Below are 24,208 nucleotides of genomic sequence, written 5' to 3'. Positions count from 1 at the left end.
AGTTATCATTTTTTATAGCAGAGTTATAGGGTTAATTATTAGATAGATATGAATACAAAATTTGGTTTTCCCATAGTAATTTCCATATAAACTTCGAATGGTTTGTGCCAAGTCTGTTTCTTAATAAATGACTTCAAATTTTGGAAGGCTAATCAGGAACCAAATTGGAACCGTTTGAATACTGTGGAGCGATAATTTTAAATTTTGCATCAGTCTAATGATTATCTCTCACTCCAAAGGGCCTGGGTTCAAACCCAGTCGCCCCAACCGGGATTTTCAATCTCTGATCAAGTAAGGCCGTTGGTCTCCGATCCATGAGTTGATGGGCCTCCCTGGCATCGGTAGCATTGGTACTCAGTACGGAAACAAGATCGACGGAAAATGAAGATAATTCTTTCCAATTTCAAGTTCAAGATATAAGATAAGTCCACAAAATTGAAGCTTTTATGAAGTCCGAGATCGAAACAGCTTTTTAAACACTAGAACTAAAATATTTGTCAGTCCCAATGAAATCATAATGATTTGGTGAGGCTACGATCTACGTAACTTTTTCGAACATCATTAGACTAAATGGAACATTTGATCGAAAGCCTTGACAAAGTTAGAAAAAAGGTACCTTAAGTATGAATTTTGGCAAGTTAAAGAGTGATCCGAGAAATTGTATTAGAAATCAAGGACATAGTTAAAAGCAAAAATTTACTGCGAGCATGGACTTATTTTTTTACGATATTGTACTAAGAAAAAAATACATAACCAAAGCGACCGAAAATATTATTGGAATAACCTATTTACCCAAGCAGAACCAACAGTGATACTTGGTACATTAGTACTTCATATCATGATAGATCACAAACAACGTTAATTTTTACTGCCAGAAAGTGCCATTTTCAGATAAATTTTGATTGCAAAATTTGAGAAGTTTAGCGTTAAAATCGCTTTAAAAAGCAAATAAAGCGATTTACATTATTGATGTCTTCAGAACAGTTGTGTATTTTGATGATATTGAAAACTTTGTATAACCTGTCGAATCGATTAGTTAAGATTGGTGGTGCAGAAAAGTAAAAAAAAAAAAATGATTTTAAGGTAGTCCTGACAAAAATCAATGTATGTCTCGTTAGACTTATGATATAGAAACTTGGTGTCTTCAGCAAAGTTTCTTGCAATTTATTGTTCGACAACCTTGCCGAAGACATTAACCTATTGCCTTGAGATATAAAAAAATAGTTTTTTTTTCTAAGCGTAATACCACCTTAAGGTGATACGATACGTCACGCTTTTTTTGCTTTTTTTTTTTCTCTCGTTACTATGTGTAAGTGAAATGATTATCATTGATGCTGTAGGGGTGTGAGTGTACATCATGCACTGTCGCAACTACCGTAAACATAGCTGCTAGAGTTCATTATTAATATGTCGAATGTATATTTATCATCCAATATTGACACCATTACTACATTTCTATTCAATTTGCCAAAATTACGATCTACCACCTCCCAAGGACATCCCTTTCTGTACAGAAAAATATCATACGCTTATTGGTGGCCAACCAAATAAAGTAATCATAGTAGTTGATTAATTCAAAGCCACACTTTGTACACTTTGGTTACACACGACCGGTCCAAAAATGATTCCAGCACTCAAACGTTTGGAGGCGAACCAGCCCAAGGCTGAAAGCCTCCCTAATAAAGATAAATTAATTAATTAATCCAGCACTCAAACCTCCTGGTACATGGTAAGAAAAAAGTACCCAAAAGTAAGTTATTTTCACACATCTCGACACTTTATTGCAGGAATCCAAAAGTAGGCAAATTGAGTCAAAGTAGTTTTCATTTACTTGTGTGGAATTGGAAATTCGCTTTCTACCCAAAAGTAAGTCAGTTATACCCAAGAGTAGGTGAATATGATTGTGATTATACTCAAAGTCAAAAGTAGGTAAATGTGAACTGGCCGCTAAATATGTTTTATCTTATCGTGTATATTTATGTTTTACATCATTCTTTTCCCGTCTTTTTAATATCAGCTGATGGCTTCGACCAGTGCAACCATAATGACAAATATGTTTTCTATAGAAGATTTGTAGGTTTATTTACTTCCATTTCTTTTCTGGAAAATCAAAATAAGAAATTGTTTTTAATTTGTATAAGTGACGGTTTCTAAATTGAACACAGTTGAAGAACCTTCAAAAGCAATAAAAACATTGTTTTTACACACTTTGTTTCAATTAAATCGACAACACTGGATACGATGATATATGATTTTTACACACACCTTCGTAATGTGGTGTGTTGAAAAAAAGTAAACAAAACAGTTTCAGCTTGCAAAATTATTCGCGGCTCGCGTTTTTAACGATGCAAATGATATTATTTAAATAAATGTCGTCTTTATAAGTGAATTAACTTGAAAGTGCTTGTAGAAGCACGTGTCATAATTGTTTTTAGTGTGGTTCTGATAAGTGAAAACTAGTGAAAACAGTTATTAAAATGTCATGCCCTGAGCAGAACAAAATCGGCTGATCGTACTTTTTAATGCAAATATTACCAATGCGTGAATGAATTGGTAATATTTTGGTAAAAAAGTATTGAAATATGTATTCAGATCTTATTCATACAATTCAGGCCCATTTTTTAAGGTATATAATTGGTAATTTATTGTTTTGTAGGAAGATGCCTTTCGTACGCATACCAAAACACGTTTATTTAATGATGGTAGGGACATTGTTGCATGACGTGCCGTATCACCTTAATAAAATTGTTTATGCATAATTTAAAAGATTCAGAAAAACGTTTAAGAGCATTTAAAGAGCAATTGAAAATCAACATATTTTTTTAGAATTTCTGGACAAAGCAAAATATTTCTGGTCTGGAAATGATGAATATTTTAAGTTGTGAAATTTCGAAAATCCCGGTTTCTCCGATTCAAATCTAAAAAAAAAGGCAAGTATTCAATTTTTTTAAACGTCATAAACGCAAATGGTTGCAAATTCGTGATAATATTTATAGTTAAATTATCTTCAATAGCAAAATAGCAAATAGTTTTTTCGAAGTTGAAAGTATAACAATGGCTCACTTGATAAATTAAAAATTAAACCATTGATCTTTGCGACATTTAGATCCATTACATATCCGTTTAACAATCATCCCACAGTTGTGGGTCAGCTAATAAGTATTATGAATCTATCAGTCCAGCGAGTAAGTCAACTGGAAGTTATCCTCAAATGTGGTCTGATGGTATGAAAAATATCAAGTAGGGGAAATGGATGTAATGTCGGCCTAAATGCCCCTAATTGGGGCCCATACATAAATTCAGCAATCGACAAAATTTTCAATAGCGACCAAAAATATCCATTAGTACCGTCCCAATGAAGCGTTTATCTAGATAGAATTGATAAATAGCAGATTTTTAGCGATTGGCCCAATCTATCAATCAAACAATTTCTTAATTCTCTCACTCTTAAAAATTCGGCCACTGTGGACTAATTGAGCTCAATAGCGTTCGACCTAGTGACCATAAAAATATTCTTGATATAAGTATCTAGTATCACAATAGTATCATTTACTTTTGGTTAACCACTATGTTTGAGGTTATTAGGCTGAACGCTATTGAGATGAATGGGTCATTAGACCGAAATGTAAAGAGTGAGCGATTGAATTAAGATTTTTTTTAAAGAAATTAGAGAATTGATACAAATGAGATCTAGGGAAAACTGTTGGATATATGTTTGAACACTTCGCAGAATTATTAAAAAATGGAATTCAGAAAATGTTTAAGATTCTGAAATTTTAGGATTTGTTTGTTTGATCAGCATTAGACTGATTTATTTATTTTTTTAATTTGTTAAATATTTATACAAACTATAAGGTAAGGACAGATTTAGAAAAAAAATGGGAATGGGTAAAATACTCAACATGTGGAATATTAGAAAACATACAAGATCACAGATTAACAAAAAAAAAAACATTATGGTGGACCTGGAAATTTTTATTGGCTCTGCAACTTCGAAGAATGTTCAGTGCTGCAGCAATTAAAAAAAAAACTATAGAATTTTAAGGGCAATTAGGGCATTAAACTGTCAACAGAAATTCTGAGAAGAATAACTACAAAATTCTGGTAAACATTGCAAGGTAGTGCTGACTAGGGTTCCAAGATATTTCTGAGATTATGTCCTAAGGAATTCTGAGATGAATTCCAAGGAGGAGGGGGAGAAGAATGATATTGATGATAATGATATGATGGTCCCACCTCTTACCCCTACAAAGGTTTGACAAAACAAACCAGTTTTTTGTTAAATTCAGTCCTCTATATCCGTAATACGAGTGCGAGGCTCAAACCTTTGTAGACTACTTTTTTTATTAATCTACTATTAAATCAAATATTAAAAATCCATCACCACCATCGTGGCGAACAGAAATAGTTTTTGCAGTGCTACAATAATTATTAAAAAAGTCGTTATGACAGCTATCCATATAAAATAATCCGTTAGAGATAACTTCGTCAAGATACATAATTTGTCAATTCATAAAAAAAATCACTGGATAACCGTTCAAGAGACAGTTTTAACGTGTGAAATGCAGTGTCTTTTAAATTCTGTAAGTGTTGCTGAACGAAAGACAGTTCTGAAAAAAGTACCTAGGTAATTCTTAAAATAATTCCATGGAAGAAGAACATTAAGCAGAATTTCGAAGTGATTCGGGGTAGCATTTTATTGGAGATGGGATCATGAGGTGAAAAGTGAATTTTCAGGATAATACTAAGAAAATTTTGGTGGGAATTCAAAGTTAATTAGTTAATATTCTTGTTTTCGGTAGAACCGTATTTTTCATACCAAAACGGAAACAGGTGATTCTCAGAATTTATAGGGTTTTCTGAGGATAGTTAAAAAAAAATACTCAGGAGGATTCCTGAAGAGAGTTTTATAGTCTAGTCTAGTCTATTCTATCCTATAATATTAGGATTCCCGAGGAGTGTTTTGATTACAATTTTGAGAATATTTTTAAAGGAATTTAATTCTTACGATAATATTAATGGAATTCTATGCAGGCTTCCGAAGAAGTTCTAAGGAGAGTTTCAAGGGAATTCCTAAGAGAATTTCAAGCCCCGACAGAAGTTTCAATGGTATTTTCTTGTGAGTTTAAGAGAAATCCCATGATCATAATTCCAAGGTAATTAAGTAAAAACAAATTGTTTTTTGATTTTAAAAAGGTTAGTATTGAACTATTTGAAAAGTGGCACATATGTTGATAAAGTTGAAATCTGCATGATGGAAATTTCAGAAATATATTTTTTTACAAACATTAGAAAGAAACACATCACCAGTTATTTAGAATATACTTTTGAAATTCACAAACATTAAAAATAAACTTATAATTTAATTTAGTTGAAGATGCATAGCGTCAAAAACAATATTTAAAGAGGTCATTTCATACGATAGATGAGGAGATGAAGTAATACTAACAAAATAGTTAAAGTTAAAATTTAAGTGACCATATATTTATTAAAGTTTATTGATTTTTCACGGTCTTCCCGTCAAATTCCCTGGCTTTTCACGGTTTTCCCAGTTACTTTTATAATTACCGGTTTTCCCGGTTCGCTGGCCATATTCTAGAGGCTGGATTAAGTTTTTCAAAATCCAGGAATTGAATAAAAAAAATTCAAAATTCTGGATCCTGGAATCCCAAAATTTAAGAAAGGGAAGATCTGCAAAATCTCGTTTTTATTAATATTCTGGGACTGTGGGACTTCCACAAAATAAGATACATTCTCGAAATCTTAGGCTCAGGTGGTTTTGCAAGTTTGTATTGATCCCAATCTTGGAGAAATGTTGAAGATTCTTTCCAAATAGCAATTTGAGTTTCATAATAGTCATGTAGTCCGCAGATTGCCATTGTAAAATTATTCAATGATAAATAGCAATAGGCCAAGCCACTAAAAAGTCACCCGCTTCCAGAAATCTAAAATCTTTCATCGCTAATCTGTTCCAACCTTCAACCTCTTCACACAGCTGCAATCAATCGATTTGTCAACGCTTTATTCCGGACGCTTCAAACACAACCCTTTTGGCTAAACGTTCCCACTGTCCACGCACCGCACCATCATGATGATTTCCGACCACCCCCCATAGGAAGGGGGGAAGCAAATTCGCCTTTCCGACCAATTTCCCCGATGTGGTGCCGAAAAGCCCACCATCACCCGTTCCACCCCTCACCCAACGACGACGGCGACGACGACTGTTGGGCTGGCTGATGGGCCACAGATAAAAGACTATAATTTCATTACCCGTCGCGTCAGTAGTTCCTGTTTCATCTGTAGTTTTGAATGTTACATGAGCTTTGCCGAGTAACGTTTCCGTTTTGTGTATCGATTCACTCCGTCTGAACTGGATGGACTGGGAAATGAGAAACGTAATCCATTTGAAAAATAAAAACAGAACTTGTCAGTTGACTGTATACATGAGAACGAGTTCCGTTCCGATCCGCACTGGCCTGGCCGAGGCTACAAAGAAAGCAAAAGGCTTGAGTGTGCTAACGTACGGCTCGAGATAATACAATAAAGGGATTTCAAATTGATTTTTTACGACCCTTTGAAGTTTAACAAACATCAAATTGTACTTGGCACAAACGAACGTACGCAGAGTTTTCTACCCAGGGTGGGAGGAAAGTTATGAAAAACGTAAACTTCTATACCAACGGACCCATCGAGACAGCGGCAACCATGGGGATGAATACCGTATCATACAAAGCACTGCATAATGGCGAAGATTTTTTATTCTGCTTCAACTGTTGAGCGCTCCTGCTGCAAGGATACAGACTGTCGAAAACGTTGACGATAATGATGATGGTTATGAAGAGCCGAGCAATGCCAACCATGGATTCCAGGGGTTATTTAATAAGTCGCGTCGCGGGTGAAAACATAATGAAGAGAAATCGGGCATGAAAGTTATTCCAAGTATTTTCCAGCTATTTTGTTGCAGATCCTGATTCCTTCACCCTCCGCGCTTTTTACTGCTGAGCCCCGGGATGGTGTATAATTAAACTTTTTCCGCTCATCCTCATCATGTGAAAGTCCCCACTTTGTGTACATGTATGCGTTGCGTACGACGGAAGCCAGGGAAGGTCAGGGATGTCCTGGCGTTTGGATTGCTATCCTGCACACTGGATTCCGTTTTTGAATTGGTTGAATTAATTTGAATGGAATGTCGGAGCGATTACGTTTGGTGGCATTTCCTGCTCGATTGCATTGATGTGGAAACATTTAAATGTGGCTGAAATGGTTCCATCTTCTTCCAGTGATGCCACCGTGTGGCCACAATCGTCAACATGAAAATTTATTTTTTCGTCATAAAATAGTAAATTTTCATCGTTGTTTGGTTTCAATCGTGTCGTATTCCATACTAATTTTCCTATGAATAATCGTCCAGGCGTTACTGTTTTATGCAAAAACAGCTAAACTTTCCCGTAGTGGCGTATACGTCAGGTTGTCGTCACACGGCAGTGCGTTGATGACGGGGCGTCAATGGACATCAAAGGGGTCTAAGTGCAAGGTCACATTGACCGGTTTCCCGCAACGGGTGGCGGTGATAATTATGATGGACATGTTGATGGGATTCAGAAATTATTAGGGTTTTCCGCGTCAAAGCGGAAAGCAATTTTATGGTTTAGATAGATAAAGGATGGAAAGTTCATTCATTTTTGCGGCTTTTTAGTCACACAAATTTAAACGCTTTTTGCGGAAACGCAAGATGTTTTTCGCACAGCGACCAAAATAGCTAGGGTTCGCACGACACGTCGTATGCCACTTCACTTCATCATACCCTCACAAAATTGGCAATTCCATCGCAATTTAACTCAACAAACAAAAGCAGATGGGGAAAAAGTCTGCTGGAGCATTTTGTCTTCAATTATTCTTTCTTTCTTGTTTAACCCATACGACTTAAATGGGCTCCATGCGAAGAAGTAGCACGGAGCCATACCACTACAAAAAATAAAAGTAAAAACTGATTGTCGTTCCATATGGTTGGCTTCAAAATTTGGCATACAAACAAGGTGCTTGGATAACAATTACTTTAAAATTTCTGGTAAGATTATCCGATAAGATAATTTAAATGTTTTCCATTTAGAACAAACAAATAGAACTTATTAAAATTACTAATAGTGATGGATGGACAATCAATGGAAAAGATTTTTATAAAACCTTTGGCATCCGTTTCGCTCATACTCCTGTTACTTGGACAATGCTTTTATAAATTACTTGTTTACTTAGAAACCGTGATTTGAAATCATATTTAAACAAATCTGATTTAGGCTTTAAGAATTGGAGTCCTCGGAAGTGCCCATTTATGCGTACTTTTTCACTGAGATTCACGAGAAATTTAACAAGAAATTTTTAAGACCTAGTGTAATATGCTATAAGATATTGTTAGAGAATATTTAGACAGTAGATTTAATTATCAATTTGCTCAAAAAGTTTCTGCATTTCAATTTCTTCTGGGATTTATCTGGAAAATTCTCACATTTTCACAGGCTCTCTGACCACTGCACATGATTTTTTAAATTCTTAATTTATGCGATTGTAATCCATTATGCGATATAATAATAGTGACTTTAGTGACTAAAAATACGAAAATAGTGACCAAATAGTGACTGTTAAATAATAAATTAGTAACCAACAATGAAATTTATATGGTGACTCCGAAATTCAAATACGGTTTGATATTGAAATAAACTCCATTTTTTGTCATGGAACCTAAAATTACATTTGATAATTATAATTATATCTAATCTCTCAACAGAATCTCCTGTGAGGAGCATTTGAAGAGATTTGAATATTTTTTTATTATTACGTTATACATGATGAACTAGGAACCTCCCTTAGCTCAGTCGGTAAAGGCATAGCTACAAAGAAAGACCATGCTGGAGGTGGTCGGGTTCGATTCCCGGTCCGGTCTAGGAATTTTTCGGGTTGGAAAATTTTTCGACTTCCCTGGGCATAGAGTATGATTGTACTTGCCACACAATTATACTAATGCAAAAATGGTACGGGCATCGAAAGCTCTCAATTAATAACTGTAGAAGTGCATCTAGAACACTAAGTTGAGAGCACGCAATAAGATAATATGCCATACGCAATAAGCTTGAAATGCGAGGAAGAAAAAGAAGAACATGATGACCAGAAAATTGCAATTTGAAATTTACCGGATTTTCTGGAGTTTTGTAAATTTTACTGGTTGTGCTATATACATTTAAACTAATGTATAAACCAATGAAGCAATTAGGATAAATAGCGCTAAATAGATCATTACTACAACAGCAGTATTTCTCGTAGATTTTGAAATCGATTCTGCTTTAGAAATCTTAAAAATTTGTATACCGTGCCGATTCAAATTTCGGACACTTAAACTCGAATTTCGGACACTTTTAAAAGTTGATTATCTCGGTCGAATATGATCCACATGTCTTGTAAATTTTAAATTTTTTTGACTAGTGCCCTCCACGATCATCTAACATTATTACTTTGTTTCTAACTGGATGTAATATTTAATTAAAAATGAAAGTGTCCGAAATTTGAATCGTCCGAAATTTGAATCGGAACGGTATATCTATTCCCCTTCTTTTAAACTTGCCTCTGAAATAAGCTGAACAAAAATAATATTAATTCTTGAAATTCTCCGCAGAACAATCCACAAAATTGGAAATTTTAATTCTTCTTCAGGGAATTCCCTGAAGGTTCATTCCAAAATCCATTTTAAATTTACTTGAATTCCCCTTAGAACATGCAATTAACCTCAGAAATGTCTTAAGTTTCTTCTCTGAATGCTCTTGGACCCTGTATTTCTTATTCTCTTTAGGAACATGGGAAGCTAGTATTTCCTCAGAATTCTTAAAACAAAAATCCATCTCAGAAATCTCACCATAATTCCTTTACAACTATCCGCTGAGTTTGGAGACCTTTTTGAGTTGACGGGATTGTCTTGGAATTCTCATTAGAGCTCTCTTAAAAAAATATCAGAACTTATTTTAAAAATTTATTGGAACTTGGACCAGGAATCCTCATCCAATCGTCATAGAATTCTTCTCTTTGAAATGCATCTGGAATTTATCCAAAAATTATTTTGGAGCTGAATTTTGCGTTTTAATAACTCAATATCAAAAGTGATACTCGTATGTGTCAGACTCTGGGCCGATTTTTTCACCTCCGCTTAAGTCTTAAACTAGTTTTAACTTATGGTTAAACCTGGTTTAATGTTTAAGCGGAGGTGAAAAAATCGGCCCTCAGGGCAACTAAATTTATATGACACTTTCGTAGTGTGCAGTTTGATATTCTTCTCTGAAATACCCAAGTAACCACCAAGCCCACTAATCGCCCTTTGTTCAATATAAGGTTAATCTAGGGTTTCCATATTTTTTTATCAGCCGTATATCAGCTTTATATTGCAAAAAGGGAGATTAGCGGGCTTGATGGTTACTTGGGTATGTTGGTGTCATCCCTAGAATTCCTTAGAATTTTTCTTCAAAATTTGAATTAAACTTTCAAGCTAATTCTTCAAGGACTTCTGAAAATCTAGCACCGACCGATATCCTTGAAAAGTTTCCAAGGTTCAGAATTTATTTTCGGAAAAAGGAAGTTCATTTTTTCCGATTTATCCTCAAAATTCGAAGTTTTTTCCCCGGTGTTTTAAAATTCCTTGAATTTTTCCGGTCACCCTGGTTAAAATCTACTGTAGACTTCCTTAGTGCCAAGAACTCAATTTAAACATTGTGATGATATTTTCCACATGGGAAAAAATGACTTTAGTTACTATTTTTAGAGAAATAGCGACTTTAGTGACTTTTTGGTGTGAAAAGTAACTTTTTAGTGACTGACCTAAAAATAGTGACCTAATCACTAAAAAGTGACCTGCTACCAACCCTGCATTAGATTAGTTCGTCTCAGTATCTCTACTGGACTGTTGGACTACGAAAATGAAGACGTAAAAATACATGTACTCGACATAAGCGAATTTAAAAAAAATCTAGATTAAGAAATGATTTCAAGTTCATGCTTCACGAATCGATGGTCGACAATGCAAAAATCTAGCTGAACCGGTTATGTAGTGGTAACCGTAACTGCCTCTCACCCCAGCAGGCCTGGGTTCAATCCCAGTCGGCGCCGCCGGGATGTTCTGAGGCATAACATCTCTGATCACGCCTTCCTTCGGAAGGGAAGTAAAGCCGTTGGTCCTCCGGTTCATGAGTTGATGGGTTGATAGGTAGGGTTCACATGTGGGAGATGCCTCCCTGGCGTCAATAGCATTGGTACTCAGTACGGAATAACAAGATCGACGGAAAACAAAATTTAAAAATCTATTACACTCCAAGCTACTGTTATGACATTTAATTTTTTTTTTGACGTAGGACTACGTCTTTGATTTCTATATGGGGGTACACTTTGTGAAAACCGAAAATGGAACATGTAACAAATTAAGAAAGATTTTGAAGGTTAATAACTCAGCTGCCCCTGGTCCAATTTCAATAATTTTATCACCAATCGATCAGAAATATGGCTACGCATCGATAACAATGCTTCCGAATGTTGGTTTTCAACAAGAAACTATTGAAAAACTGGTAAATGTCCAGCATTGTTCGAAAGCGTTGGATTAACTAACAAATCAACCAATTACCTACATGCATATGCTGTTTCCCCAGCACAGTCGTCAGAGAGTAGTAAGTAGACGAAACAAGTCGAAGTGGCATTCGCCTCCGATCGTCGGGCACGTGCGAATAGAGAGGATGGAATTGCGTAATATTTTGCACACTCATCGCCATATTCAGAACCAAACGCAAATTCTTCAAGATATGAGATCCGTGATACACTAAACACGTCAAGCGTAAGCGGCCATGGATGTCATCTACGTTTTTGAAGTGACAGCGACGCACTCTGTTTGGTTTCGAAGGTTAAATCATCTTTGGCAACAAAACGGCTCTTTTCAGGGCCACCAAGCATAGTACAGTAAAGAGTAGGAATTAAATTCATCTGCCTGTTTGTCCATATTCAGAACCAATGATCACACAAAATGCTCGTGTAATCAAGCTGGAAGCAGGAGTACAAATTATTTTGATCAACCTTGATCAACTTTGAATGGCCACGGCCGGATATTTTCGATGGAAGAAGCAACAATCTAGCATCTCATTCGACGAAGACGGTAGGAAACATTTCTGGATGAACAATAGAAAAGGGCCCATCAGCATTTGTAAACAAACCATTCCAAAGCCCATTCCTCACAAATCGAAGGCCGCTCACACAAACCAACACAATCATCGTGTAGGTAGAAGTTTCCCCTATCCAATGATGGTGTTGGTTTGTGTGGGTGGCCTTCGCTTTGTGAGTAAAGGTAAAGAGCCTGAATTTATAAAAAGGCGACATCTTATCTATTTGACAGGTCTTCTGCTCGATTGGAATGACTTTTCTTATGACTTTGACCGATAATCAATTGTTCCAATTTTGACAGGTAGTCTCTTTATAAATTCACGCTCTTTAAGTGAAGGGCTTTGGAACGGTTTGTTTACAAATGCTGATGGGCCCTTTTCTATTGTTGATCCAGATTTGTGAAGCCGAGTTATTTACGAAAGAGAGTGTCGATGAAGAGAATCGATCAATGTAGATAGGACCTATTGAAAAGTGATGCGAGATTTGTTTTCCGTACTGAGCTCCAATGCTACCGACGCCAGGGAGGCAGCTCCCACACCTGGACCCTACCAATCGACCCATCATCTCAACCGTGGACCAACGGCTTTACTTCCCGAAGGAAGGCGTGATCAGAGATGTTATGCCTTAGAACATGCCGGTGGCGCCGACTGAGATTGTACCCAGGCCTGCTGGGGTGAGAGGTAATCACGCTAACCACCGGCGCCGATATCTTTCAAGGTGATATCACGGCGAATGAGAACGACCCAAATTTGAGTTTAGTTATCTCAGAAATAAGAAATAAAGTGCAGGAACTCAGCGATGAGTAAATTTGCCTCATGTTTTCCCAGGTTTTTCCAGGGAAAAATTCCCGTATTTGAGAAAAGTAAAAATTGGATTCACTCAGTCTATTGGTACTACTCTGAGACTGAATAAAATTTTCGTCAATTTCCTCATTTTCTGGCTTTTAGGTTTTCCACAGGAAACCATGAGACAAATTTACTCATCGCTGAGTTCCTACACTTTTGGCGATTATGAGTGAACTAAACTCAAATTTGGGTCGTTCTCATTCGCCGTGTACGCAAAAAGAAAATAGCCAGTGTCGCTACTTGATAGCAAACTACTCATAATGGGAGGAGTCTTTGTAGCTTTTATACCACTTGGTTGCACATCATTCTGCTTAACCTAAAAAGATATAAAGCAGCGCTGCTGTCTGGTATCAGCTCATTTTCACTTCGGACGGCGTGGTCAGCAATAGCAGCAGTTCAGAAGGTGGTTAGTCCACTTTTCTATAACCTAACAAGCAACAATTGACTGGTCGTGGCAAAGGAGGTGCCAATCGTCATCGCAAATTCTTCGAGATATCCACCATCCGTCGTCTTGCTCGCCGTGGCGGTGTCTGACGTATCTCCTATCTGATCTACGAGGTGTGTTGAAGGTGTTCCTGGAAAATGAGGTCCGTGATGCTGTCACCTACACTAAACACGCCAAGCGTAAGTGGCCATGGATATCCTCTTCAGTAAAACGGCCCTTTTCAGGGCCATCAGACTTACATCAGTAAAGAGTTGGAATAGAATTTATCTGTGCTTGTTTGTCCATATTCAGAACCACAAGCCCCTAATGACCACACAGACTTGGAAGCAGGGGTGCAAGTGATTTTGATTCAAGATTACTACAAATTTGGTACGCCTACAATTCAAAAACGGAAAAAGGTTGAGATAATAGATATTTGATCAATTAAAAGAACTTAATGCTCTTCACATATTTCGTCCACTAGCGGTCCTACGTCAAGCTTCCGTTCGTGCCCCTAGGCACAGACTCTTCTACTTTTTAATTTTGCTATAATGCAGAATGGGTATAATATTTTGCATTAAGTTTAGTTGAGATCAACCGATCAAAAAGAGGGACGCAAAAAAAATTCGTTATTTCGCCAAAAAAAAATCGCAATTCCGGTGTATTTGTAACTGAATTTAAGGCATTCTTTCGTGTTGTTGATGGTCGCAGCTATCACGGAAAGCTATCACGGAAAGGCACAGTGCATCTGCATCAAAAGTCCGAAATTTATTGGACCACAAATGGCTTCTTTCAATCAGTTTCAAGACTGAAAACTATTTAACCCTTTTCGACCCATCTAGAGATGGTCCCAGAATGAGTACTCCCATAGATGCGGCTAAATTCATATGAAAAAAAAAAATCAGAATATAGTGATTCTCGGGCAGAATTTTTACCATTGCAAGGTGGTCGCTGGTTCTGAGAAATTAATGTCCCTGGTTCCCATCATATTAACAGCTAAATATGAGAATACACGGCATGAATAATTTTTCCGAATTTTCTAAATTTATTAGGCTACAAGAAATACCACAAATCCGGACACTTTTAACAGCTGATTATCACTGCCTACTATGCTCAAAATGCATATGTACATTTTATCATAGTCTAGAATTATTGAACATATTTATTATGTTGAAAAGTAAACGTAATATTTACTAAAAAAAAAATGTCCGGACTAATGAACCGGTATTCGGTAGCCAGTGTTCGGAAAAACTCAAAAACACAAATCTCATGCGTCAGTTTATTCGCCTATGAGTTTTGCCTTGCAAAATTCAACTACGCAAAAATCACCGATGAGCTGTCAGGTTCGAAAATTCTTATGAGTTTCAAGCTGGAATGATTTTTTGGCTTTGTGAAGGTGAGTGTGTGATAATGCATGAGAATTTCAAGCGTGATTGTTGTTTGTCACATTCGCACGCGATTTTATTCTCTCAGGGAAGCTCAATGAATGAGATTTGGGAATTTCCTTCACTGATGGTAGCTATATTGAATTAGCGATGAACTAGCCTAAGGCTAAAAATCTCTTAAATAAAGAATTTAAAAAAAAAAAGCTATATTGAACTTGGAAATTCATCTAGAAAACAATTAGATCTACGATGGGATCCCGGATTATGTATTTTTCATAGATTACATAAGATTTTTAAGGATTTTTGATTGTTTCATATTTTTTTTATTTTTCGACTTGACTTGAACAAAAAATCATGGTCAGAACAAAGTTTTAGGATTCTGAGACTTTGAACAATTGTGTACACAACTTTAAGGAGCATGCCTAATGAGTTTTTTGGAGAATTGTAAAAGGATTCTAGAGTTAATTGTAAAAAAAATATCTGTGGATAATTCCTAGGTAATTCGACTAGGAGTTGCAAATACTTTTTTTTATTTATTTATGTATTTCTTTGAGAGGGAAAAGCCCACTTCAGAAGGACCAACCTTGCCCCTTCTCAAGTGGGCGGAAAACCTCTTCTTTTCGTATCAACAGATAACATAAAATCCTACAGATACATATATGCTTAAACTAAATCAGGATGATAAAACATTATAGAATAAATAATTAAGGCTAGCACGGGAAGCATTGAAGTCAAAAATGTTATAACATTTATTTATTATAATTTTTACACATGCTGGTAATTGGTTCGTTTGCACCGTAGTTTGTGCGAGAAGTCGAGATCGTAAAAAAGGAGTGGGTTCGCAAATTGACTCGTCTTATGTTAATGTTAAGCTGTTGCAAAAGTGGACTACAGTCAATGTCCGAACGCAGGAGATCGGCGATGAAGACAGCCTTAGCGACGTCACGGCGAACACTGAGCTCAGCAAGTTACATCGACTTTCAAATTAGGGAGGTGTACAGGGTCTCTCCAGGGTAACCAACGAAGAGCATAGCGAAAAAAATCTCCTCTGATTAGACTCAAGTCGATTCGTGGCATTGTTGTAAACGGCGCCCAAACTACTGGACAGTATTCCAGTGTCGAACGGGCTAGTGAACAATTAAGCGTTTTCAAGCACGAAGTGTCTCTGAAATCTTTAGCAAAGCGAAAAATAAAGCCAAGATGAGAAGATGCTTTACTGGCGACATATGACACATGCTCCTTGAAGGTTAGTTGACAATCTAACATGATTCCTAAGTCTTTGATTATAGTCTCCCGATTCAGTGACGTAAAGCAGGTGGGTGAATTTTTCTGCAGAAACTGATGATGGAACATTTGGAAGCATTCAATACCATCCTATTCTTGTGATACCAAGTAGCAAAAACGTCCAGCTGTTGTTGAAGGAAAACTGAATCACTACGATCCTTTACGACAAAATACAGTTTAGAATCATCCACATAAGATAGCTTCGGACACCTGATTGAATAGTGAATGTCATTCAAATACAGCAGAAATACGAACAGCGCAATATGACGACCTTGGGGTACACCAGAAGAAACCGTAAACGACTGAGAAATACGGTCACCTATTTTCACTGACATTTGACTACCGGTGGGGTAAGAACGCAACCAATTAAGAAGGGGATCATGGAAGCCTAATCGCTCTAATTTGGCAACAGCAATCTTGTGGTTCATTTTATCAAACGCAGCAGAGAGATCCGTGTAGATAGCATCAACTTGTTCGCCTTTTTCAAGCTCGCGAATTATAAAAGATGTGTATTGCACGAGATTTGATGCAGCGGATCTCTTCTGCATAAATCCATGTTGTTCGGAGGCAACGTAACTGGAGCAAGTGTATTCAAAATAATCCAAACTATCAGCTCAAAAAGTTTTGAATTTGCGCATAAAGCCGCAATGCCTCGATAGTTGATTACTGACTGTTTATCGCCTTTCTTGAAGACAGGAAAAACAAAGGAATTCTTCCAGCCATCAGGGAAGATTCCAGAATTCAACGAGAGGTTGAATATGAATGCTAGTGGTGCGTTCAAGGCTCCTATACAGTTTTTAATCACCACAGATGGAATTCCATCCGGGCCCATTCTGGAAGAATTTTTTTAAGCGCAGGCCTACTGCTTGAACGTCATCTCTCGATATAGGTGGATGAGATTCAACAACTGAACGTATGGGAGCCTCGCTTGCTGCATCTAAAACGTGTTCGTCAGAGAGCTCCTCGTTGACGAAAACACTGCAGAAATGTGACCTGAATACCATCCACATTAGACATTTCTCGATTCCCGTTGAACATCGTGGAGGGCAGACCCGATTCCTTTCGTTGATCTTTCACGTGATTCCAGAAGCTTTTAGGATTAGTTTTGAGCTTATTTTGTAGTTGACGCTTGTGTTCTAGGTAGAGTTGCTCCTTGTGCTGCTTGTACTGCTTTTTAATGCGTATGTACTTCTTGCTCGACACGTCAGTTCGCAGTTTGCAAAACTTTTTCAAGGAAGCCCGTTTAGATGATTTAAGACGTTTCAAACGAGGGTTTGACCATGGAGGGTGAGTTGGTATGACTGGAGTTTTCTTCGGTACGAACTGATCGATTGCATAAACAACAATATTCGTAAAAAATAGTCGAGGAATATTTACGTCATGATCACGCAGTTCTTCATCCCAGTTTATGCTCTCGAAAAAGGCAGTCATTCCATCGAAGTCAGCCTTCCAGTAGTCATATGAAATGCTATCGATAGTGTTACGAAAAGAAAATGCCTGATTCAATTTCAATGATATCTGAAGAGGTAGATGATGCCTACAATGCTTAACTAGTGGCACAGGCGCCTCATAAATCGAGCAACTAGATGCAACTTCACGGCTAAGAAAATATAAATCAAGCAATCTATCATTCTCATTAGAAACACTATTTAGTTGCAGGAGATCAGCAGTACTGTAGCTGTCCAGAAGAGCTGCTGCCAAGGGTGCAATGTTTGAGCAACTGGATTGAGGGCGGAGGAGCCCGGCGTCATTCCAGGACCATTTGATAGACGATTTATATTTCAAGAAAATTGTAAGAAGAACTAAAGGTGAATTCCAAGACAGTTCTGCAGAGACTTTTATGGGGATTGTGGAGGGGAATTCTGGGGAGATTCAGAAGAATTTTTTGCAACGGAAGAATTCTTAGAAAAATCCAAGTGAATCAATTTCTCAGAATAGCTTTATGGGAATTGTAAGGAAAGTTTCAAAAGGATTCTGAAGAGGAAATTTCAAGAAATTCGCTCAAGGGCATTTTGAAAACAATTTCATACAATTCTGAGAAACAGTCCCATGAAATTCTGATGTGAATTCCAAGGTAATTTTGGGACTATATTTGTGGAATAACCTGCGGTGGATTCCAAAGGCAGGAGAATTCTAGGTTTTCGTAATTCTAAAGGACATACCAAGAGATTTCTAAGGAACATTCCTTGGGAATTTAAAATATATTTCCATTTTATATATATGGAGAGAAATTTAAGTAAATTCTAGCAAGAATTTTCAAAAATACAAAGATTTATTAAAAGTGCATTTCAAAAAATTCCATGAGTGAAATGCTTAATTTAAATAATTTTAAGATTGCTATTAAGAGAATCATAAGATTATTGAGACGAATCCTGAAAGTAACTCCACAAAAATTTTAGGATGATCCTAAGAAATCCTTGAAAAAGTTCCAAAGATTTTTTTCCGTCGATACTGAGTACCAATGCTACCGATGCACAGATGGACAAACATCGAAAAATCAACTGTCACCAATATTTTTCTCGTTATTTTTTGTCGATAAGACTTAGAGAACTCCAAAGCTTCAAGTCTCTAGCAGTTGTAGTTTCAGAGATATCAGATGTCAGAGTAAAACAAAAGGTTAGAAAACTGCGATTTTTGCCGCAAAATCACGCTACCGTTCAATTTTGAACCACTATTTCCAAAATAACTACCAGATTATTACACACCATAGGAAAGGTTATCTTATAAGCTAATCAAAAATAAAAACAATTGTGAGATACATTACATTTCAATTCGATATGATGCACATAAATGGAGCGTCGTATATTATACAATTTTAAGTTATGAGACAATTGTTGAAATATTTCAAGTGTTGTATGCAACCATACATTTTTGTGAGAAATGTTCCTTGCAAGTTGTTAGTTTACGTGAAAAGAAATACAAGTTTACACGCATGGATGTTTACACTACCAATAATATTCAGAATTATTTTCTGTGTATAATAATCAGCCTTGTCTACCAGTCATAGATGTAATACCATTTATACCATTACCATTACCGCAAACGACATTCTTTCAATTTTTAATGCGTTAAGAAATCATATAAAATATATAAAAGAGGTGCATTGCAGTTTTGAAGCAAAAAACGAATAACATCATATTAAAAAATGTATGTCGCAAACGACTAGGAAAACATTCTTCAATTTTTGATACGTTATGCAGGAAGGTCTAAGCTTTAAAGAAAAAAAATGCCATTGTTGCGTACAGTAACTTTTAACTAATGGAAGCACATATCACTCCAGTCACATTTAATTGATGGGGGCCATCAAAATAAATTTAAATTTTGGTAGAATGATCAGGACCTGATTTAGAATCGATTGAGCATGTGCTCCACCGTTATTTGAACCACCCTAGCTGTCACTGGTCTAGTCACTATATTTCCAGACGCTCGATTATCCTCGCATGCCGCAACGAAACAAACAAAAAAAAAGCCCTCCAGGGAACAAAATCGAGCGGGTGTCGCAAATCTCCCTCTCTGCCCCCCTCTGGAGACACATCGAATAATGAATTTTCATCGCTCCGTTCTGTGCATATTGTTCTATTGGCATTTCGACCCCCTTGTCCTTTCCGCCGCCCCAAACACGTACCTATTACGTACGGCGCCGGGTTTAACGGCAAAGGCGACACTCATTGAAATTCAACAGGCACTCTCGGAAAGGACCCTTGAAGCGATCGCTTTTAAAGTTCACCCCCCGTCTACAATTACTAGTAGTACGCGGGCTTCGACCCGGCCGACCGACAAACTCGGCGATGGACGGCAGGCGGAAGCGATGGTAATCCCTACTTCCGCTCGTCCGTTCGCTCATTTATCCTTCCATACCCGTTCCGTTTATCTCTGGTCAGAAGTTTAGGCAAATCTAACGACACCACCGCTCGACACCGGTCGAACAAAAACGCTTGATTTCTATAAAATTAATGATCCTTACTAGGGTAACCAACTGATTTTGGACCCCTAGAGGAAGTGAGTTCACGTTTATGTCAAAATAATATTATTTGTTTATTATTATTATGCAATTTACATGCGGTTGTGTTCGAAAGCTACTCATCTTGGATGTAAAATGTCACTAGATGTTTTATTTATTGATATATACTCGAAAAATAATTCTTTTCACATCATGATATTCACATATTTTGGACCCTTCCACTTGATTTTGGACAGTGTCCATAATATATTTTGGACACACTGAATGGGAACGAATATATTTTGGACATGCTGAAGTTCTTTCAACCTATGAGCCTAAAATTAATTACGACGGTCACTTCTTCCTATCTCGCATTTGTTAGGTCCGTCTAGGTGGGAAAATTTTCAAAGAAGGGGCCGTAAAACGGGGTGAAATTGATCAGCGGGGTGAATTTGATCGCTGAGTATACCCAATATTGTACCTATGCATAATATTTTTACAATGTATACAAAGATACATTCGTACGCTTAGTAACGAAAAACATGTTACACATGAAAAAATATCACGAGAAATTTCAGCGATCAATTTTGCCCCGCTGATCAATTACACCCCGTTTTACGGCATGCATAAAAGTTAACCCCCCGTTACTCGCGCTGTTGTACTTTGTACAACACATATGAGTTTTCCATTGCCATTTTGTTGCTGCCAATCGATCTGAAACCAACTTGTATTCTTCAAAAAACTTGTTTTAAACTAAAAAAGCTAAACTTTGATTACAATTAACCCCCAAAATGCGGATAATAGAGAAAATGTAAATGGAAACCGCGTAAACGGTGTCCATACTACGTGGGATTGACTTAATTGGTTACAACATGGAATATCTCGAGATCCTGACCAGATAGAAAGTTACTATCTTCGGCAAAGTTGTTCAGGAGGTCAAAGCCTATTTCTTAGTGTACAATAGTTTAGAATTATCTCACTTCGTGGTGCTAGTATACATGTGAAATTCTCGTGTATAAAATATCTCTAGATCCTGACCAGATAGAAAGTAAATGCCTTCAGCAAAATTGTTCAGGAAGTCAAGCTCTTTTCGTTGGTGGAGTAGTTCAGAAATTTCACACTACGAGGCGCTAGTATATACGTGTAATTCTCGCATATACAATAGCTCGAGTTATTGACCAGCTAGAAAGTTACTGTATTGGGCAAACTTGTTCAGGGGGTCAAGACTTTTCGACTGGTAGACAGTAGTTCAGAATTTTCTCACCACGTGGCGTTTGTATACATATACACTTCTCGCATATCATATATCTCGAGATCCTGACCAAATAGAAAGTTACTGTCTTTGAAAAAGTTGTTTAGGAGGTCAAAGCCTATTGCTTGGTATAGAATAGTTCAGAATTTTCTCACTATGTAGTTCTAGTATACACGTTAAATTCTCTCATATAAAATATCTAGAGAGCATGACAAGATAGAATGTTACTGTCTTGGGCAAAGTTGTTCAGGGGATCAAGGCCTTTTGGCTAGTGGACGGTAGTTCAGAATATTTCACTTCATGGTACTAGTATATACGTGCAATTCTCGTATATGATAAATCTCCAGACCTGCTAAAAATGTACTGTAATCGGCAAAGTTGTCCAGGAGATCAAACCCTATCGTTGGTGGAAAGTACATGATTTTCTCACTAGGTGACGTTGAAAGACACGTGAAATCCTTGCATATAAAATATCTCTGAATGACCCACATACTAGTGCCACGTAAAGGGAAAATTCTGAATTACTGTACACCAACGAAAAGATCCTAACATCCTGAACAACTTTGCCGAAGACAGTAACTTTCTGTCTGGTCAGGATCTAGAGATATTTTATATGCCAGAATTCCTCATGTATACTAGCGTTGCAAAGTGAGAAAACTCTGAACTTAAGTCCACCAGCAAAAAGGCTTTGAACTCCTGAACAACTTTTTCGAAGACAGTAACTTTCTATCTGATCAGGATTTCGAGATATATCACATGCGAGAACTTCACATGTATACTAGCGCTATGTAGTGAGTAAATTTTGAACTACTGTCCACCAGCAAAAAGGTTATGATCTCTAGAACTACTTTGGCAAAGACAGTAACTTTCTATCTGGTCAGGATCTCGAGATATTCCATGTTGTAACCAATTAAGTCAGAACCCTCGTAGTATGGACACCATTTACGCGGTTTCCATTTACATTTTCTCTATTATCCGCATATTTTGGGGTTAACTGTAATAAATATTTAGCTTGTTTAGTTAAAAGCAAGTTTTCTGAGGAATACTCGTTGATTTCAGATCGATTGGTAGCTCGGCTGCAAAATGGAAATGGAAAACTCACACTGTTGTACAAAGTACAACGCGTGAGTACTCGTGTTACAAAAGTTGGCGCGAGTAACGGAGGAAATATAATATAACATAAGGAAACACCTGATCATACCATAAAAAAAAAATCATTCAGAATAAATCTTAATACGGAGACCTGACTCTATGCTTGCAGTCCATATTATTTTTTGTATGGGCTGTTCATCCGAACTACGTAGACGGTTTTTGAGAGATTTCAACCCCCCCCCCCCTTCCGTAGAAGACTGTCAAACACAAAATTTAAAAAATTGTATGGACCGTAGACATCTGCCAAGCGCTCCCACCCCCCTAAAGCGTCTATGTAGTTTATGAACAGCCCCTTAGTTAAATGCGTTTGGGAGATAGGAAAACTTTTGTGGAAAACTAGGAAAACTCATAGTGGACCACTCTACGTGTTTTGCCGTTTTTCCCATTTTGAATCGCCTGATAAACAAGAAATATATTTAAAAACAATGAATTCATATAATTTTGATTGATTTACTTACCAATTTGATCAGAAATCTGAGATAATAGCACGATCGACCAACCGGAATTTTTTTTTGTCGCTCTTTTGATGATTCTCATTTGATAAGTGTCCAAAATAAGTTGGTAACATTTTTTTACGATCTTTTTTGGACACTTTTTATTTAATACTTTTTAAGTAAAATCTTAAGGTGAAATCTTTATAAACACGTGAAATACATCTTCCAAAGTCAGATAAGCCGATTTGATAAAAAAAATCATTGAATTGTATATTTTAGACCAAATTTAAAACAAGTACACTAACGCCGATTCCTCTTGACAAACGTCGAAACATGAAACTTTTTCGATAACATTTTCTAAAACTGCATAAATTGAGCAATTGTAAGCAATTTGAGGTGAACTAATGATCTTGAGACACAGCAAGTAATTGAAAGAATGTAATTACAACATCAACCCAGATGAATTTGAAGAAATTAGACAGTAAGCGAGGAAAATATATGAAAAGGGTCCAAAATATGTAGGGGTCCAATTCAAGTTGGTTACCCTAATGCGACTTAACTTTGATATCGAACCGAAGAGAGGGTGAGTGAAGGTGGTTTTGTGAAAGTTTGTTCTGAATCCGTGCCACCGTTGGAGTGGTCTTTCTACGCCCAGTCAGCCAACGAGCTGCGATTCTAATTAATGAATGCTGCCTTTGTTTGCCGGCTCAATTGAGACGAGTTTTACATCCCAAGATTGATGATGATTAGTGAGTGATCCGTACCGTCTGGGGGATGACTACTGAAAAAGTACGATAACGTAGCAAACGATGGTGACAAACACATGTAACTCGAAAAAAATAAAACACCTACAATACGTTTGTGGTTCACCTCTGTTGATTCACTGTTTTTTTTTTATTTACTTGCTTAACGTCTTCGCTTCTCAGTTTTTCATTTCTCAATATATAACTTTATTTATTGTATAATTATGCTTTATCGTTTTAAAAGCCATTTTCGGTAACACTTTTGTTACCCCGTACAATTTAGTCGCTTAGTTGCCTGCGAAGCTCTGCAAAAACAAAATACATATACATCGATTGAGGCGGTATATAACGCAACCTCAATTAGCAGACGATCAGTTGTATAGGTGTCTTTTAATTTCATCATCCCCCAGTAATGGGGTTTGCCTTCCCGGAAAAGAAGCTGTCACATGTGCATTCCTTCCTTCTGCGTAGATGTTAATATTTTTATCTCATATATTGAATGATAGAATATTTTATTTCCTCGTAACAACCTAATCAATCTAATCGTTTCTTGTTTCATTTTCGCTCTTCCC

General features: G+C 36.9%; 1 protein-coding gene across 4 annotated transcripts in view; it reads left to right on the top strand.

The window, feature by feature from the left end:
- The window catches only part of LOC135697404 (uncharacterized), a 159,188-nt gene that overhangs the window by 64,041 nt on the left and 70,939 nt on the right, over positions 1–24,208 (top strand). The window lies entirely within an intron of this gene.

Source organism: Ochlerotatus camptorhynchus, unplaced genomic scaffold (genome assembly GCF_037179485.1).
Source record: "Ochlerotatus camptorhynchus isolate MF236.1 unplaced genomic scaffold, CSIRO-AGI_Acam_v1.1 ptg000070l, whole genome shotgun sequence".
Taxonomy (NCBI): domain Eukaryota; kingdom Metazoa; phylum Arthropoda; class Insecta; order Diptera; family Culicidae; genus Ochlerotatus; species Ochlerotatus camptorhynchus.
Note: the sequence above shows the minus strand (reverse complement) of the source record. Positions and strands in the feature narration are given on the sequence as shown.